This window comes from Schistocerca piceifrons, chromosome 5 (genome assembly GCF_021461385.2).
Source record: "Schistocerca piceifrons isolate TAMUIC-IGC-003096 chromosome 5, iqSchPice1.1, whole genome shotgun sequence".
NCBI classification, from domain to species: Eukaryota; Metazoa; Arthropoda; class Insecta; order Orthoptera; family Acrididae; genus Schistocerca; species Schistocerca piceifrons.
Genome location: NC_060142.1, coordinates 599,541,262 through 599,559,915, shown reverse-complemented (window position 1 = coordinate 599,559,915; position 18,654 = coordinate 599,541,262). Strand labels below are relative to the sequence as shown.

General features: G+C 49.1%; 13 non-coding genes across 13 annotated transcripts; all 13 read right to left on the bottom strand.

Moving 5' to 3' along the window:
- Positions 1 to 5,039: 5,039 nt before the first annotated feature.
- On the bottom strand, positions 5,040 to 5,113 carry Trnan-guu. The gene has a single exon. It is a non-coding gene; the product is annotated as a tRNA-Asn (tRNA).
- A 6,811-nt stretch (positions 5,114 to 11,924) lies between these two features.
- Positions 11,925 to 11,998, bottom strand: Trnan-guu. Its single transcript has one exon. It is a non-coding gene; the product is annotated as a tRNA-Asn (tRNA).
- Positions 11,999 to 12,331: 333 nt separating this feature from the next.
- Positions 12,332 to 12,403, bottom strand: Trnat-cgu. The gene has a single exon. It is a non-coding gene; the product is annotated as a tRNA-Thr (tRNA).
- Positions 12,404 to 13,092: 689 nt separating this feature from the next.
- Trnan-guu lies at positions 13,093 to 13,166 on the bottom strand. Its single transcript has one exon. It is a non-coding gene; the product is annotated as a tRNA-Asn (tRNA).
- Positions 13,167 to 13,499: 333 nt separating this feature from the next.
- On the bottom strand, positions 13,500 to 13,571 carry Trnat-cgu. The gene has a single exon. It is a non-coding gene; the product is annotated as a tRNA-Thr (tRNA).
- Positions 13,572 to 14,260: 689 nt separating this feature from the next.
- Trnan-guu lies at positions 14,261 to 14,334 on the bottom strand. The gene has a single exon. It is a non-coding gene; the product is annotated as a tRNA-Asn (tRNA).
- A 333-nt stretch (positions 14,335 to 14,667) lies between these two features.
- Trnat-cgu lies at positions 14,668 to 14,739 on the bottom strand. The gene has a single exon. It is a non-coding gene; the product is annotated as a tRNA-Thr (tRNA).
- Positions 14,740 to 15,428: 689 nt separating this feature from the next.
- Trnan-guu lies at positions 15,429 to 15,502 on the bottom strand. Its single transcript has one exon. It is a non-coding gene; the product is annotated as a tRNA-Asn (tRNA).
- A 333-nt stretch (positions 15,503 to 15,835) lies between these two features.
- On the bottom strand, positions 15,836 to 15,907 carry Trnat-cgu. The gene has a single exon. It is a non-coding gene; the product is annotated as a tRNA-Thr (tRNA).
- Positions 15,908 to 16,596: 689 nt separating this feature from the next.
- On the bottom strand, positions 16,597 to 16,670 carry Trnan-guu. The gene has a single exon. It is a non-coding gene; the product is annotated as a tRNA-Asn (tRNA).
- Positions 16,671 to 17,003: 333 nt separating this feature from the next.
- Positions 17,004 to 17,075, bottom strand: Trnat-cgu. The gene has a single exon. It is a non-coding gene; the product is annotated as a tRNA-Thr (tRNA).
- A 689-nt stretch (positions 17,076 to 17,764) lies between these two features.
- On the bottom strand, positions 17,765 to 17,838 carry Trnan-guu. Its single transcript has one exon. It is a non-coding gene; the product is annotated as a tRNA-Asn (tRNA).
- A 333-nt stretch (positions 17,839 to 18,171) lies between these two features.
- Positions 18,172 to 18,243, bottom strand: Trnat-cgu. Its single transcript has one exon. It is a non-coding gene; the product is annotated as a tRNA-Thr (tRNA).
- Positions 18,244 to 18,654: the final 411 nt, after the last annotated feature.

Below are 18,654 nucleotides of genomic sequence, written 5' to 3'. Positions count from 1 at the left end.
GCTCGCCGGACGCACAACAGTAAAAAGCCTGGATGTAATGGAAGTCACTTCTTGCGTAACAATTAGAGTCGTTCGGCGGACGTACAAAGCAGACGCCTTGCGAGTAATGTCAGAGAGGCCCAAGCCTCCGGAGAGACGCGGTTTCGTCATTACCTCGTAACGTAACTTGAATAGATGGCCCTTCCATATAAACCTGCTAGACAATTGGCGCAACCTTTTCGCCACCATCATGGGAAGTGGGAACAGCTGAGCAACATAATAAGCTTTACATAGAACGTAGGTGTCTAAAATTCTGACTTTTTGCAAAATGGTAGCAGAGCGCTGCTCATGGACCATCAGAGCCCCCTGTATCTTCTCGGTGACAGATTTCCAATTGAGAGCCGCCATTTTTAGAGGACACCGATCAATGATAATCCCCAAGGACGTATGGCGATCGACAAAAGTGGCCCAAGGGACGTCAGCATCGCGAAATCCTCGAATATCAAGGAACTTACATTTACCCTGATTGAGACGCGCTCCAGAGACACGACAGTATGCATCAACTGCCCCTTTCAACAACGGGATATCATCACGTTGACGGAGGAGAACAACGACATCATCCGCATATGCCTTAACAGAGAGCTTCCCACCAGAGAGGGACATACCCTGAAGCTTGAGAGCAATAGTTCGAAGCAGCGGTTCCAGGGACAATACGAATAAAGACATAGAGAGCGGACTACCCTGAGGCACTCCGCGGCGGATAGCAATGGGCGGCGTCAGCTGCCCATTGACTGACACCCGAGCTGTTATTCCCCTATACAAATTGCCAAGAACACCACGTGATGAAGCGTTAAAACCTATTGTACCTAAAACACGATCTAAAAACACATGACTGACGTGATCAAAAGCCTTATAAAAATCAAGGAAGGCAAAGGCACAATGTACGTTTGTAACCGCCGCAACCGAGACAACATCCCGATATTCGGCTACTGGTGTCAGAATAGATCTATCATGAAAACAACATTGATGTGCACCAATCACACCCCGAAGCAGAGAAGACAACCGGCTATTGAGCGCTCTAGCAGCTGTCTTATAGTCAAAATTCAGCAATGTGAGCGGACGAAGATTGGCAGCAGATAAACGACCAGAGGACTTCGGGATTAAAACAATTTTCCCTACTTTAAAATCGGCAGGCACATCCATCCCCCTGACAATCTCATTTAAAATCTGCGTAAAAATGTCACCCAAAAGAGGCCAAAAACGGAGATAAAATTCTTTAGGCAGGCCGTCTGGACCCGGCGATTTACTGGACGGAGAGCGAGCAATAAAATCGAAAACATCATCTACCTGGAACTCCCGGAGAAATTCGCCGTTCGCGTCAGGCGCGATCGTCGCAGTTAGATCCCCAAAGACATCATCCGAAAGAGACTCACCAGAATCATCGGCAGAATATAGACTAGTGTAATACTGATGAAGAGCACGAACCATTTCCTCCTGTGCAATAAGCTGTCGCCCATCATCCACCGTAAGAGAAGAGATGAAGGAGCGACGACGACGAGTCTGATGCCGTAGCAGGTGGTACAAGGATGTCAGTTCACCTTCAACAAGAGAGTGAGGTTTCGACTTAACTCGCAGACCATCCATCTGTCGTCGTTTAAGGCTCAAGAGCTTGGCTTTAATACGACGAACATCATGGATCCGCAGTGGAGAGGTACCCGCCGCGTCATATAGTTCACGCAGGACAGAGTAGTAATATTCATACGTGTTCTTAAAATCACGCGTCCTAGCAGCACAGTAGAAAATCAAAGTCTGACGAATCTTGGGCTTGGCAAACGCAGTCCACCAAACCAGCAAGGAGGGGTATCGCGGGACAGAGCGAAGACATCGCTCCCACACGCTACTTATAACATCATCCATAGCACTGTCGGCAAGGTGGGAAACATTTAACATCCACTGGGAACGATAAAGTTTTGCAGGTTGGCGACTAAGATTTACAGTTGCAGTAAAAGCACAATGGTCAGAAAAACTAGTAGGAATAACATCGACAGAAAGAATTTTATCACATAAAAAATCAGATAAATAGAATCTGTCGAGTCTACTGCATGAGGACGCGGTAAAAAACGTATATTTCACCAGGGTTGGATATTTGTGTTCCCAAACATCACGCAGATGCATCGTACGAACTAAGTCATGTAAATCACGGCAATAATTAAAATTGGGGGACTGGTCTGCAGGGCGTAAAACACAATTAAAATCGCCTCCGAGCAGGAGACTCCGAGGACTCTGGCGCAAAAGATAAATAAGCTCTTCTTTATAAAAGCGCGATCGAGCCACAGTGTGACCCGAACCAGAGGGGGCATACAAAACAACGAGGCGGAGATCAAAAAGACGACAACCAATCCCACGGCCAGAGTCAAGGAATTCAATGTCAGTAATAGGAATGCCCTCTCGAAAGAAAAGAGCAGTTCCTGTTGAATATTCCGGCGCGACATTAAAAACAGTTTGAAATCCAGGTAGAGAGAGATCAGAAAACAACACTTCCTGCAAAAACACTACGTCCGCACAGGCGTCGTAAATAAACTGCCGCAAAGAGGCAATGCGAACGTCGGACTCAATACGGTTAACATTTAAGGTAAGAAAGGTGTATGCTTGAACCATAGAGAGAAAAGCGAGAAAACAAATCACCTACACCGACGCACCAGCGTCACAGTCCATAGCAGGGGTGACAGAGGCATCCGAGGGAGGGGGACTGCTACCCCGTTCCGCGGATCCCTTACGTTTCGGCTTTTTACGAACAGCATTAACGTTCGGCTGAACGCGTAACTTGCGCCGGCTGACGGGCAAGGAAACTTCAGCCGCCGGTGACGTAGGAGGGTCCAGTTCTGTATCCGACACCACCCGCGCCGGTCCACATGCGGGATCCGGGGTCGCGGGGGAAACATCCGACAAAACGGAATGGTCAACACCTGCACTAGCTTCCGGCAAACATGGACTGCACGGAGGCGAAACGTGAGCAGGATGGTCCGAGGCCGCAGAGTTGGAAGGAAGCGGAGCAGCTCCGCTGGCAGAGGTATGGGGCAGCGAAGCAGGAAGTTGTCGCGGCTCCACTTGTTGTGACATCGAAGTCGGTTCGGAAGACGGCGCCAACAGGCCCGACCGACGACCCGACTGGAGAGAAGCTGCGTCGGAGGCCGGAGGGGCGCCAGCAGCCGCCACCGGAACCGCTACCTCAGGAGGGCAGGGAGCAGCTACAGTACACAGTGGCTCGGAGGATGCCGGTCGCTCGGACTGGGGCTTCTCAGGGAGATCCTCATCCGTACTATTTCCATCGTGTGGGCGACGCCTCTTATTATTCAAAAGTGGCACACCCACCTGAGGGACAGACGGAACAACATCAGATTTAGCACGCAAAGGAGGAAATTCTGTATCAGGGGTGCGCAAAACCTGTGGAGGGGCGCTACTACCACTGGACTGTGCTACACCAAGAGCAGAACCACCTGCAACGAGGTCAGCGACCGTTAACTTGCGACGCTGTTCGAGAGAATTTTTTAAAACAAAAACTCTCCGCGGACAGTCGGTACGCACGTGACCACTTTCATTGCACAAAAAACAGGTGCCAACCTGACCACTATATGTTACATGGACACGATATCCACCGATCTGCAGGTGAGATGGAATATTCTGCTTAACGTGCATTTCGACTGAACGAATACCACTGTAACATTGCAGGCGATGTTGGCTTGACCAGCGTTCAAGGCGAATGCTCTTTACATCACCATACTTCTGTAGACCCTCCTTAAGATAGACATTATCCACCTCCGGTGGAAGGTTGTAAACACGAACATTGGTATACGTGATGGAAGCATTGGAAAGCAGCACGGTACTTACAGAATCATCCCGATGCCGAAAGAGAACTTGATGACCATATTTAGAAAGAATTTTATCAACCTGAAGTGGGTCCATAAACTTAACAAAGAAAACATACAGTTCGGTATCAAAATAAGCAGTGTGCACCTGATCCGAATGAACACCAAAGGTATCTACCAACCAATCATGAATCTCAAGAGAACTAGGTTGCACATGGCGGGTTGACTTGTCAAAAGCAAAACTAACTGTAGCCTGACGAGGAATAACCTGGGACGACATTTTCAAAATATGCGGTCGAAACCGCTACACAAAAAACACTGAAATAAGGACAGAAAAAAAAACACAAGGTACGAAACAACGACGGAGAAACACTCACAGAAGTTGCAACACAACACGTAAACAAAAACGATAGTCCACTATACGTAACGCTACGGCGGAGCGGAAGACTAGGCACGTCCACACTGCACGGCGTCTAAAGCGGAACTGTCACTGAGCTAAGAAGGCGGCAGCTTAGCGTTAGTGAGCTATCCCCAAATTGGTACTTCATCATACTGAATCTTGCAGCCCTCGACCAGATATCGGATTTGGCACACAGCTGCTGCTGGGGGTGTCCACATTGCCGTTTTCCAAATCTCTTGAATGTTTCGCCCTTGCGATCGACGACGAGCGTCGGCCCACCAAAAGTTTGCGGTCTGCACAATCCTGACCTAGTGCACAGCTTGTGGGACAGCGTGGCTCGACTGCGAAATGCGCCTTTCGGCTCGTCTCTCTAGCTACAGTATGCTGTTGTCCACAGTGGCACTGGCGTTGCCCATGGGGCTTCATGTAAGGCGACTGCACGTCGCTCGGCCAACAGCGGCCTACTGCAGACCGACACTTAAGAGACACCAAATACAAATCGACATCGAGAGACAGGCCCTGTCATATGGCACTCGCGACGTATATGCTGAAATTGAATGTAAAGAATGCGTCTTTTGTAGTGGGCGTCCCTCTACTGCAGTGTCACACATGACGAATAAAAAGGAAAACAGTAGAACGTCTGTGTAGGGCCATGTTTTTACCTACAGTGTCACTTGGCTGAATGTGTATAAGGCTCTGTGGCATCACTCAAACGCAGCCAAATTGTCACACTAGCTGTGTATCTCTAACAAAGTTGACGTATGTCCTCACCTCGGTGCCGGTTAAAACGATTTCGCCCCCGGGTGGGCTCGAACCACCAACCTTTCGGTTAACAGCCGAACGCGCTAGCCGATTGCGCCACGGAGGCCTTGACTTTGGCTCCCTTGTGCTCTGTATATCAACGCAATTCGTATACCTTCTGCAGGAATCTCGCAGAATGGTAGCATTTGCTTACGCCTCTTCACATGGATAACGTGCATGCACACTGTAGCGAGGCTCGTAAACGAATGAAATCGCCAAGCATGACATTATACTACAAAATGCATACAAACCAATGTTCAACCTATGCATTCAGAAAACCTCTGAGGCCAGTAGAATACTTGTCATAGGTTGTAGAACATTCCTTTCATTCAGTGTACTGCCATGTGTTAGATGCTGCTCGAGATAGCTCCGCTCCTTGCAGGAAGGTTTAAAAAATGAATGCCTTCTGTGAGGTTCGAACTCACGACCCCTGGTTTACGAGACCAGTGCTCTACCACTTTTTTTTTTTTTTGTGTTTTGTCGACACTCACTGGGCAATTGGAAAATTCACAAGCATTTCGAATGCAATGTTTCCCACGTTTTCGCTCATTTCACGGTTCCGTTGAAGACGTTCTTCACCACCTGACACAGAAAAAGGAATGCAGTCGGTAGGATATTTTTAATCCTTTTGCTTCTAAGGGAGTTAGTTGTCTAGTGAGTTCCTCTTACGGCATGCACTAGGCAACCAGAACAGCTACAGGAGAGAGTCATTTTTGTTGTCAGCGGTAGTTGCATTATCACAAACGCAGAGTAATTCCATTGGCGTCGCATCAAAATGAATACCTGCCGAAACCCGGGATCGAACCAGGGACCTTTAGATCTTCAGTCTAACGCTCTCCCAACTTTTTTTTTTGAGACTAAAACGAATACCTGCCGAAACCCGGGATCGAACCAGGGACCTTTAGATCTTCAGTCTAACGCTCTCCCAACATTTTTTTTTTTTTTTTTTTTTTTTTGAATATCCACCACACAGCCACTTCAAAAGAAGTACAGTACTGAAATTAAAATCCTAAAACATGACTATATAATGTAGACTGCTTACTGAAATAAAGGTTAAAACACGAAAACTTCAGTCCTGGTGTAGAGAAGAAACATACATAAAGGCGGCAAAATCAGAAACAGTATAAAAGAAAATGGCTCACACAGGTGACCTTAGCCAACACCCTCTCTTTCAAAGGTCAGGCTAAGCATATTGGCAAAATCATCTCGGAGGCCTGGCAATCGCAAGCGCTGCCAGTAAGCAGTAAGCATGTACTGCCGAAACGCTAGGTGTCCATCCTCTTCATGACAACTGTTGACAAAATGTACGAAATGGCCAATCAACCACATGACGGTATGGAGCTTCGTCCGCGGAAAAAAGGAAGAATCGGGCCGGACGATGATGTCAATAGTATAAGCGGCTTCAGCAGACCTAGTGACAAAAGCAAGTTGTTTCCTGAGCCAACGCCAATTAGCAAGGTGCCCACAGCAGGTGAATCGATGTTCAAGGGTATCCAGGAGACCACACCGAGTACAGGTGTCCGTGTCAGAAAGACCAATACGGTGCAGTCGTACATTGGTGGGAACCAAATTATTTATTACCCTATACCACGTGGACGCCACGGCCATAGAGTGGATCGGCAGACTAACGTTCTTCCAGACGTTCCTCCAGGACACGGATGGAGACGCCAGTTCTATTGGATTGGGACTGGCCAGCCCCTCCCAGCGGGCAATCAAGCTCTTGGTCGTTGGCACCGGTCGCCGCAAGAAGACGTCACCGAGGTAACTCACCGCAATGTAAAATTCCCGAATGTGTTTCAACTTAAAATTTAGGCGTCCGACATCGACAGGTGGAGCAAGGCTCGCCGGACGCACAACAGTAAAAAGCCTGGATGTAATTGAAGTCACTTCTTGCGTAACAATTAGAGTCGTTCGGCGGACGTACAAAGCAGACGCCTTGCGAGTAATGTCAGAGAGGCCCAAGCCTCCGGAGAGACGCGGTTTCGTCATTACCTCGTAACGTAACTTGAATAGATGGCCCTTCCATATAAACCTGCTAGACAATTGGCGCAACCTTTTCGCCACCATCATGGGAAGTGGGAACAGCTGAGCAACATAATAAGCTTTACATAGGACGTAGGTGTCTAAAATTCTGACTTTTTGCAAAATGGTAGCAGAGCGCTGCTCATGGACCATCAGAGCCCCCTGTATCTTCTCGGTGACAGATTTCCAATTGAGAGCCGCCATTTTTAGAGGACACCGATCAATGATAATCCCCAAGGACGTATGGCGATCGACAACAGTGGCCCAAGGGACGTCAGCATCGCGAAATCCTCGAATATTAAGGAACTTACATTTACCCTGATTGAGACGCGCTCCAGAGACACGACAGTATGCATCAACTGCCCCTTTCAACAACGGGATATCATCACGTTGACGGAGGAGAACAACGACATCATCCGCATATGCCTTAACAGAGAGCTTCCCACCAGAGAGGGACATACCCTGAAGCTTGAGAGCAATAGTCCGAAGCAGCGGTTCCAGGGACAAAACGAATAAAGACATAGAGAGCGGACTACCCTGAGGCACTCCGCGGCGGATAGCAATGGGCGGCGTCAGCTGCCCATTGACTGACACCCGAGCTGTTATTCCCCTGTACAAATTGCCAAGAACACCACGTGATGAAGCGTTAAAACCTATTGTACCTAAAACACGATCTAAAAACACATGACTGACGTGATCAAAAGCCTTATAAAAATCAAGGAAGGCAAAGGCACAATGTACGTTTGTAACCGCCGCAACCGAGACAACATCCCGATATTCGGCTACTGGTGTCAGAATAGATCTATCATGAAAACAACATTGATGTGCACCAATCACACCCCGAAGCAGAGAAGACAGCCGGCTATTGAGCGCTCTAGCAGCTGTCTTATAGTCAAAATTCAGCAAAGTGAGCGGACGAAGATTGGCAGCAGATAAACGACCAGAGGACTTCGGAATTAAAACAATTTTCCCTACTTTAAAATCGGCAGGCACATCCATCCCTCTGATAATCTCATTTAAAATCTGCGTAAAAATGCCACCCAAAAGAGGCCAAAAACGGAGATAAAATTCTTTAGGCAGGCCGTCTGGACCCGGCGATTTACTGGACGGAGAGCGAGCAATAAAATCGAAAACATCATCTACCTGGAACTCCCGGAGAAATTCGCCGTTCGCGTCAGGCGCGATCGTCGCAGTTAGATCCCCAAAGACATCATCCGAAAGAGACTCACCAGAATCATCGGCAGAATAGAGACTAGTGTAATACTGATGAAGAGCACGAACCATTTCCTCCTGTGCACTAAGCTGTCGCCCATCATCCACCGTAAGAGAAGAGATGAAGGAGCGACGACGACGAGTCTGATGCCGTAGCAGGTGGTACAAGGATGTCAGTTCACCTTCAACAAGAGAGTGAGGTTTCGACTTAACTCGCAGACCATCCATCTGTCGTCGTTTAAGGCTCAAGAGCTTGGCTTTAATACGACGAACATCATGGATCCGCAGTGGAGAGGTACCCGCCGCGTCATATAGTTCACGCAGGACAGAGTAGTAATATTCATACGTGTTCTTAAAATCACGCGTCCTAGCAGCACAGTAGAAAATCAAAGTCTGACGAATCTTGGGCTTGGCAAACGCAGTCCACCAAACCAGCAAGGAGGGGTATCGCGGGACAGAGCGAAGACATCGCTCCCACACGCCACTTATAACATCATCCATAGCACTGTCGGCAAGGTGGGAAACATTTAACATCCACTGGGAACGATAAAGTTTTGCAGGTTGGCGACTAAGATTTACAGTTGCAGTAAAAGCACAATGGTCAGAAAAACTAGTAGGAATAACATCGACAGAAAGAATTTTATCACATAAAAAATCAGATAAATAGAATCTGTCGAGTCTACTGCATGAGGACGCGGTAAAAAACGTATATTTCACCAGGGTTGGATATTTGTGTTCCCAAACATCACGCAGATGCATCGTACGAACTAAGTCATGTAAATCACGGCAATAATTAAAATTGGGGGACTGGTCTGCAGGGCGTAAAACACAATTAAAATCGCCTCCGAGCAGGAGACTCCGAGGACTCTGGCGCAAAAGATAAATAAGCTCTTCTTTATAAAAGCGCGAACGAGCCACAGTGTGACCCGAACCAGAGGGGGCATACAAAACAACGAGGCGGAGATCAAAAAGACGACAACCAATCCCACGGCCAGAGTCAAGGAATTCAATGTCAGTAATAGGAATGCCCTCTCGAAAGAAAAGAGCAGTTCCTGTTGAATATTCCGGCGCGACATTAAAAACAGTTTGAAATCCAGGTAGAGAGAGATCAGAAAACAACACTTCCTGCAAAAACACTACGTCCGCACAGGCGTCGTAAATAAACTGCCGCAAGGAGGCAATGCGAACGTCGGACTCAATACGGTTAACATTTAAGGTAAGAAAGGTGTATGCTTGAACCATAGAGAGAAAAGCGAGAAAACAAATCACCTACACCGACGCACCAGCGTCACAGTCCATAGCAGGGGTGACGGAGGCATCCGAGGGAGGGGGACTGCTACCCCGTTCCGCGGATCCCTTACGTTTCGGTTTTTTACGAACAGCATTAACGTTCGGCTGAACGCGTAACTTGCGTCGGCTGACGGGCAAGGAAACTTCAGCCGCCGGTGACGTAGGAGGGTCAAGTTCTGTATCCGACACCACCCGCGCCGGTCCACATGCGGGATCCGGGGTCGCGGGGGAAACATCCGACAAAACGGAATGGTCAACACCTGCACTAGCTTCCGGCAAACATGGACTGCACGGAGGCGAAACGTGAGCAGGAAGGTCCGAGGCCGCAGAGTTGGAAGGAAGCGGAGCTGCTCCGCTGGCAGAGGTATGGGGCAGCGAAGCAGGAAGTTGTCGCGGCTCCACTTGTTGTGACATCGAAGTCGGTTCGGAAGACGGCGCCAACAGGCCCGACCGACGACCCGACTCGAGAGAAGCTGCGTCGGAGGCCGGAGGGGCGCCAGCAGCCGCCACCGGAACCGCTACCTCAGGAGGGCAGGGAGCAGCTACAGTACACAGTGGCTCGGAGGATGCCGGTCGCTCGGACTGGGGCATCTCAGGGAGATCCTCATCCGTACTATTTCCATCGTGTGGGCGACGCCTCTTATTATTCAAAAGTGGCACACCCACCTGAGGGACAGACGGAACAACATCAGATTTAGCACGCAAAGGAGGAAATTCTGTGTCAGGGGTGCGCAAAACCTGTGGCGGGGCGCTACTACCACTGGACTGTGCTACACCAAGAGCAGAACCACCTGCAACGAGGTCAGCGACCGTTAACTTGCGACGCTGTTCCAGAGAATTTTTTAAAACAAAAACTCTCCGCGGACAGTCGGAACGCACGTGACCACTTTCATTGCACAAAAAACAGGTGCCAACCTGACCACTATATGTTACATGGACACGATATCCACCGATCTGCAGGTGAGATGGAATATTCTGCTTAACGTGCATTTCGACTGAACGAATACCACTGTAACATTGCAGGCGATGTTGGCTTGACCAGCGTTCAAGGCGAATGCTCTTTACATCACCATACTTCTGTAGACCCTCCTTAAGATAGACATTATCCACCTCCGGTGGAAGGTTGTAAACACGAACATTGGTATACGTGATGGAAGCATTGGAAAGCAGCACGGTACTTACAGAATCATCCCGATGCCGAAAGAGAACTTGATGACCATATTTAGAAAGAATTTTATCAACCTGAAGTGGGTCCATAAACTTAACAAAGAAAACATACAGTTCGGTATCAAAATAAGCAGTGTGCACCTGATCCGAATGAACACCAAAGGTATCCACCAACCAATCATGAATCTCAAGAGAACTAGGTTGCACATGGCGGGTTGACTTGTCAAAAGCAAAACTAACTGTAGCCTGACGAGGAATAACCTGGGACGACATTTTCAAAATATGCGGTCGAAACCGCTACACAAAAAACACTGAAATAAGGACAGAAAAAAAACACAAGGTACGAAACAACGACGGAGAAACACTCACAGAAGTTGCAACACAACACGTAAACAAAAACGATAGTCCACTATACGTAACGCTACGGCGGAGCGGAAGACTAGGCACGTCCACACTGCACGGCGTCTAAAGCGGAACTGACCACTGAGCTAAGAAGGCGGCAGCTTAGCGTTTGTGAGCTATCCCCAAATTGGTACTTCATCATACTGAATCTTGCAGCCCTCGACCAGATATCGGATTTGGCACACAGCTGCTGCTGGGGGTGTCCACATTGCCGTTTTCCAAATCTCTTGAATGTTTCGCCCTTGCGATCGACGACGAGCGTCGGCCCACTAAAAGTTTGCGGTCTGCACAATCCTGACCTAGTGCACAGCTTGTGGGACAGCGTGGCTCGACTGCGAAATGCGCCTTTCGGCTCGTCTCTCTGGCTACAGTATGCTGTTGTCCACAGTGGCACTGGCGTTGCCCATGGGGCTTCATGTAAGGCGACTGCACGTCGCTCGGCCAACAGCGGCCTACTGCAGACCGACACTTAAGAGACACCAAATACAAATCGACATCGAGAGACAGGCCCTGTCATATGGCACTCGCGACGTATATGCTGAAATTGAATGTAAAGAATGCGTCTTTTGTAGTGGGCGTCCCTCTACTGCAGTGTCACACATGACGAATAAAAAGGAAAACAGTAGAACGTCTGTGTAGGGCCATGTTTTTACCTACAGTGTCACTTGGCTGAATGTGTATAAGGCTCTGTGGCATCACTCAAACGCAGCCAAATTGTCACACTAGCTGTGTATCTCTAACAAAGTTGACGTATGTCCTCACCTCGGTGCCGGTTAAAACGATTTCGCCCCCGGGTGGGCTCGAACCACCAACCTTTCGGTTAACAGCCGAACGCGCTAGCCGATTGCGCCACGGAGGCCTTGACTTTGGCTCCCTTGTGCTCTGTATATCAACGCAATTCGTATACCTTCTGCAGGAATCTCGCAGAATGGTAGCATTTGCTTACGCCTCTTCACATGGATAACGTGCATGCACACTGTAGCGAGGCTCGTAAACGAATGACATCGCCAAGCATGACATTATACTACAAAATGCATACAAACCAATGTTCAACCTATGCATTCAGAAAACCTCTGAGGCCAGTAGAATACTTGTCATAGGTTGTAGAACATCCCTTTCATTCAGTGTACTGCCATGTGTTAGATGCTGCTCGAGATAGCTCCGCTCCTTGCAGGAAGGTTTAAAAAATGAATGCCTTCTGTGAGGTTCGAACTCACGACCCCTGGTTTACGAGACCAGTGCTCTACCACTGAGCTAAGAATGCGGCAGCTTAGCGTTTGTGAGCTATCCCCAAATTGGTACTTCATCATACTGAATCTTGCAGCCCTCGACCAGATATCGGATTTGGCACACAGCTGCTGCTGGGGGTGTCCACATTGCCGTTTTCCAAATCTCTTGAATGTTTCGCCCTTGCGATCGACGACGAGCGTCGGCCCACTAAAAGTTTGCGGTCTGCACAATCCTGACCTAGTGCACAGCTTGTGGGACAGCGTGGCTCGACTGCGAAATGCGCCTTTCGGCTCGTCTCTCTGGCTACAGTATGCTGTTGTCCACAGTGGCACTGGCGTTGCCCATGGGGCTTCATGTAAGGCGACTGCACGTCGCTCGGCCAACAGCGGCCTACTGCAGACCGACACTTAAGAGACACCAAATACAAATCGACATCGAGAGACAGGCCCTGTCATATGGCACTCGCGACGTATATGCTGAAATTGAATGTAAAGAATGCGTCTTTTGTAGTGGGCGTCCCTCTACTGCAGTGTCACACATGACGAATAAAAAGGAAAACAGTAGAACGTCTGTGTAGGGCCATGTTTTTACCTACAGTGTCACTTGGCTGAATGTGTATAAGGCTCTGTGGCATCACTCAAACGCAGCCAAATTGTCACACTAGCTGTGTATCTCTAACAAAGTTGACGTATGTCCTCACCTCGGTGCCGGTTAAAACGATTTCGCCCCCGGGTGGGCTCGAACCACCAACCTTTCGGTTAACAGCCGAACGCGCTAGCCGATTGCGCCACGGAGGCCTTGACTTTGGCTCCCTTGTGCTCTGTATATCAACGCAATTCGTATACCTTCTGCAGGAATCTCGCAGAATGGTAGCATTTGCTTACGCCTCTTCACATGGATAACGTGCATGCACACTGTAGCGAGGCTCGTAAACGAATGACATCGCCAAGCATGACATTATACTACAAAATGCATACAAACCAATGTTCAACCTATGCATTCAGAAAACCTCTGAGGCCAGTAGAATACTTGTCATAGGTTGTAGAACATCCCTTTCATTCAGTGTACTGCCATGTGTTAGATGCTGCTCGAGATAGCTCCGCTCCTTGCAGGAAGGTTTAAAAAATGAATGCCTTCTGTGAGGTTCGAACTCACGACCCCTGGTTTACGAAACCAGTGCTCTACCACTGAGCTAAGAAGGCGGCAGCTTAGCGTTTGTGAGCTATCCCCAAATTGGTACTTCATCATACTGAATCTTGCAGCCCTCGACCAGATATCGGATTTGGCACACAGCTGCTGCTGGGGGTGTCCACATTGCCGTTTTCCAAATCTCTTGAATGTTTCGCCCTTGCGATCGACGACGAGCGTCGGCCCACCAAAAGTTTGCGGTCTGCACAATCCTGACCTAGTGCACAGCTTGTGGGACAGCGTGGCTCGACTGCGAAATGCGCCTTTCGGCTCGTCTCTCTAGCTACAGTATGCTGTTGTCCACAGTGGCACTGGCGTTGCCCATGGGGCTTCATGTAAGGCGACTGCACGTCGCTCGGCCAACAGCGGCCTACTGCAGACCGACACTTAAGAGACACCAAATACAAATCGACATCGAGAGACAGGCCCTGTCATATGGCACTCGCGACGTATATGCTGAAATTGAATGTAAAGAATGCGTCTTTTGTAGTGGGCGTCCCTCTACTGCAGTGTCACACATGACGAATAAAAAGGAAAACAGTAGAACGTCTGTGTAGGGCCATGTTTTTACCTACAGTGTCACTTGGCTGAATGTGTATAAGGCTCTGTGGCATCACTCAAACGCAGCCAAATTGTCACACTAGCTGTGTATCTCTAACAAAGTTGACGTATGTCCTCACCTCGGTGCCGGTTAAAACGATTTCGCCCCCGGGTGGGCTCGAACCACCAACCTTTCGGTTAACAGCCGAACGCGCTAGCCGATTGCGCCACGGAGGCCTTGACTTTGGCTCCCTTGTGCTCTGTATATCAACGCAATTCGTATACCTTCTGCAGGAATCTCGCAGAATGGTAGCATTTGCTTACGCCTCTTCACATGGATAACGTGCATGCACACTGTAGCGAGGCTCGTAAACGAATGACATCGCCAAGCATGACATTATACTACAAAATGCATACAAACCAATGTTCAACCTATGCATTCAGAAAACCTCTGAGGCCAGTAGAATACTTGTCATAGGTTGTAGAACATCCCTTTCATTCAGTGTACTGCCATGTGTTAGATGCTGCTCGAGATAGCTCCGCTCCTTGCAGGAAGGTTTAAAAAATGAATGCCTTCTGTGAGGTTCGAACTCACGACCCCTGGTTTACGAAACCAGTGCTCTACCACTGAGCTAAGAAGGCGGCAGCTTAGCGTTTGTGAGCTATCCCCAAATTGGTACTTCATCATACTGAATCTTGCAGCCCTCGACCAGATATCGGATTTGGCACACAGCTGCTGCTGGGGGTGTCCACATTGCCGTTTTCCAAATCTCTTGAATGTTTCGCCCTTGCGATCGACGACGAGCGTCGGCCCACCAAAAGTTTGCGGTCTGCACAATCCTGACCTAGTGCACAGCTTGTGGGACAGCGTGGCTCGACTGCGAAATGCGCCTTTCGGCTCGTCTCTCTAGCTACAGTATGCTGTTGTCCACAGTGGCACTGGCGTTGCCCATGGGGCTTCATGTAAGGCGACTGCACGTCGCTCGGCCAACAGCGGCCTACTGCAGACCGACACTTAAGAGACACCAAATACAAATCGACATCGAGAGACAGGCCCTGTCATATGGCACTCGCGACGTATATGCTGAAATTGAATGTAAAGAATGCGTCTTTTGTAGTGGGCGTCCCTCTACTGCAGTGTCACACATGACGAATAAAAAGGAAAACAGTAGAACGTCTGTGTAGGGCCATGTTTTTACCTACAGTGTCACTTGGCTGAATGTGTATAAGGCTCTGTGGCATCACTCAAACGCAGCCAAATTGTCACACTAGCTGTGTATCTCTAACAAAGTTGACGTATGTCCTCACCTCGGTGCCGGTTAAAACGATTTCGCCCCCGGGTGGGCTCGAACCACCAACCTTTCGGTTAACAGCCGAACGCGCTAGCCGATTGCGCCACGGAGGCCTTGACTTTGGCTCCCTTGTGCTCTGTATATCAACGCAATTCGTATACCTTCTGCAGGAATCTCGCAGAATGGTAGCATTTGCTTACGCCTCTTCACATGGATAACGTGCATGCACACTGTAGCGAGGCTCGTAAACGAATGACATCGCCAAGCATGACATTATACTACAAAATGCATACAAACCAATGTTCAACCTATGCATTCAGAAAACCTCTGAGGCCAGTAGAATACTTGTCATAGGTTGTAGAACATTCCTTTCATTCAGTGTACTGCCATGTGTTAGATGCTGCTCGAGATAGCTCCGCTCCTTGCAGGAAGGTTTAAAAAATGAATGCCTTCTGTGAGGTTCGAACTCACGACCCCTGGTTTACGAGACCAGTGCTCTACCACTGAGCTAAGAAGGCGGCAGCTTAGCGTTTGTGAGCTATCCCCAAATTGGTACTTCATCATACTGAATCTTGCAGCCCTCGACCAGATATCGGATTTGGCACACAGCTGCTGCTGGGGGTGTCCACATTGCCGTTTTCCAAATCTCTTGAATGTTTCGCCCTTGCGATCGACGACGAGCGTCGGCCCACTAAAAGTTTGCGGTCTGCACAATCCTGACCTAGTGCACAGCTTGTGGGACAGCGTGGCTCGACTGCGAAATGCGCCTTTCGGCTCGTCTCTCTGGCTACAGTATGCTGTTGTCCACAGTGGCACTGGCGTTGCCCATGGGGCTTCATGTAAGGCGACTGCACGTCGTTCGGCCAACAGCGGCCTACTGCAGACCGACACTTAAGAGACACCAAATACAAATCGACATCGAGAGACAGGCCCTGTCATATGGCACTCGCGACGTATATGCTGAAATTGAATGTAAAGAATGCGTCTTTTGTAGTGGGCGTCCCTCTACTGCAGTGTCACACATGACGAATAAAAAGGAAAACAGTAGAACGTCTGTGTAGGGCCATGTTTTTACCTACAGTGTCACTTGGCTGAATGTGTATAAGGCTCTGTGGCATCACTCAAACGCAGCCAAATTGTCACACTAGCTGTGTATCTCTAACAAAGTTGACGTATGTCCTCACCTCGGTGCCGGTTAAAACGATTTCGCCCCCGGGTGGGCTCGAACCACCAACCTTTCGGTTAACAGCCGAACGCGCTAGCCGATTGCGCCACGGAGGCCTTGACTTTGGCTCCCTTGTGCTCTGTATATCAACGCAATTCGTATACCTTCTGCAGGAATCTCGCAGAATGGTAGCATTTGCTTACGCCTCTTCACATGGATAACGTGCATGCACACTGTAGCGAGGCTCGTAAACGAATGACATCGCCAAGCATGACATTATACTACAAAATGCATACAAACCAATGTTCAACCTATGCATTCAGAAAACCTCTGAGGCCAGTAGAATACTTGTCATAGGTTGTAGAACATCCCTTTCATTCAGTGTACTGCCATGTGTTAGATGCTGCTCGAGATAGCTCCGCTCCTTGCAGGAAGGTTTAAAAAATGAATGCCTTCTGTGAGGTTCGAACTCACGACCCCTGGTTTACGAGACCAGTGCTCTACCACTGAGCTAAGAATGCGGCAGCTTAGCGTTTGTGAGCTATCCCCAAATTGGTACTTCATCATACTGAATCTTGCAGCCCTCGACCAGATATCGGATTTGGCACACAGCTGCTGCTGGGGGTGTCCACATTGCCGTTTTCCAAATCTCTTGAATGTTTCGCCCTTGCGATCGACGACGAGCGTCGGCCCACTAAAAGTTTGCGGTCTGCACAATCCTGACCTAGTGCACAGCTTGTGGGACAGCGTGGCTCGACTGCGAAATGCGCCTTTCGGCTCGTCTCTCTGGCTACAGTATGCTGTTGTCCACAGTGGCACTGGCGTTGCCCATGGGGCTTCATGTAAGGCGACTGCACGTCGCTCGGCCAACAGCGGCCTACTGCAGACCGACACTTAAGAGACACCAAATACAAATCGACATCGAGAGACAGGCCCTGTCATATGGCACTCGCGACGTATATGCTGAAATTGAATGTAAAGAATGCGTCTTTTGTAGTGGGCGTCCCTCTACTGCAGTGTCACACATGACGAATAAAAAGGAAAACAGTAGAACGTCTGTGTAGGGCCATGTTTTTACCTACAGTGTCACTTGGCTGAATGTGTATAAGGCTCTGTGGCATCACTCAAACGCAGCCAAATTGTCACACTAGCTGTGTATCTCTAACAAAGTTGACGTATGTCCTCACCTCGGTGCCGGTTAAAACGATTTCGCCCCCGGGTGGGCTCGAACCACCAACCTTTCGGTTAACAGCCGAACGCGCTAGCCGATTGCGCCACGGAGGCCCTGACTTTGGCTCCCTTGTGCTCTGTATATCAACGCAATTCGTATACCTTCTGCAGGAATCTCGCAGAATGGTAGCATTTGCTTACGCCTCTTCACATGGATAACGTGCATGCACACTGTAGCGAGGCTCGTAAACGAATGACATCGCCAAGCATGACATTATACTACAAAATGCATACAAACCAATGTTCAACCTATGCATTCAGAAAACCTCTGAGGCCAGTAGAATACTTGTCATAGGTTGTAGAACATTCCTTTCATTCAGTGTACTGCCATGTGTTAGATGCTGCTCGAGATAGCTCCGCTCCTTGCAGGAAGGTTTAAAAAATGAATGCCTTCTGTGAGGTTCGAACTCACGACCCCTGGTTTACGAGACCAGTGCTCTACCACTGAGCTAAGAAGGCGGCAGCTTAGCGTTTGTGAGCTATCCCCAAATTGGTACTTCATCATACTGAATCTTGCAGCCCTCGACCAGATATCGGATTTGGCACACAGCTGCTGCTGGGGGTGTCCACATTGCCGTTTTCCAAATCTCTTGAATGTTTCGCCCTTGCGATCGACGACGAGCGTCGGCCCACTAAAAGTTTGCGGTCTGCACAATCCTGACCTAGTGCACAGCTTGTGGGACAGCGTGGCTCGACTGCGAAATGCGCCTTTCGGCTCGTCTCTCTGGCTACAGTATGCTGTTGTCCACAGTGGCACTGGCGTTGCCCATGGGGCTTCATGTAAGGCGACTGCACGTCGCTCGGCCAACAGCGGCCTACTGCAGACCGACACTTAAGAGACACCAAATACAAATCGACATCGAGAGACAG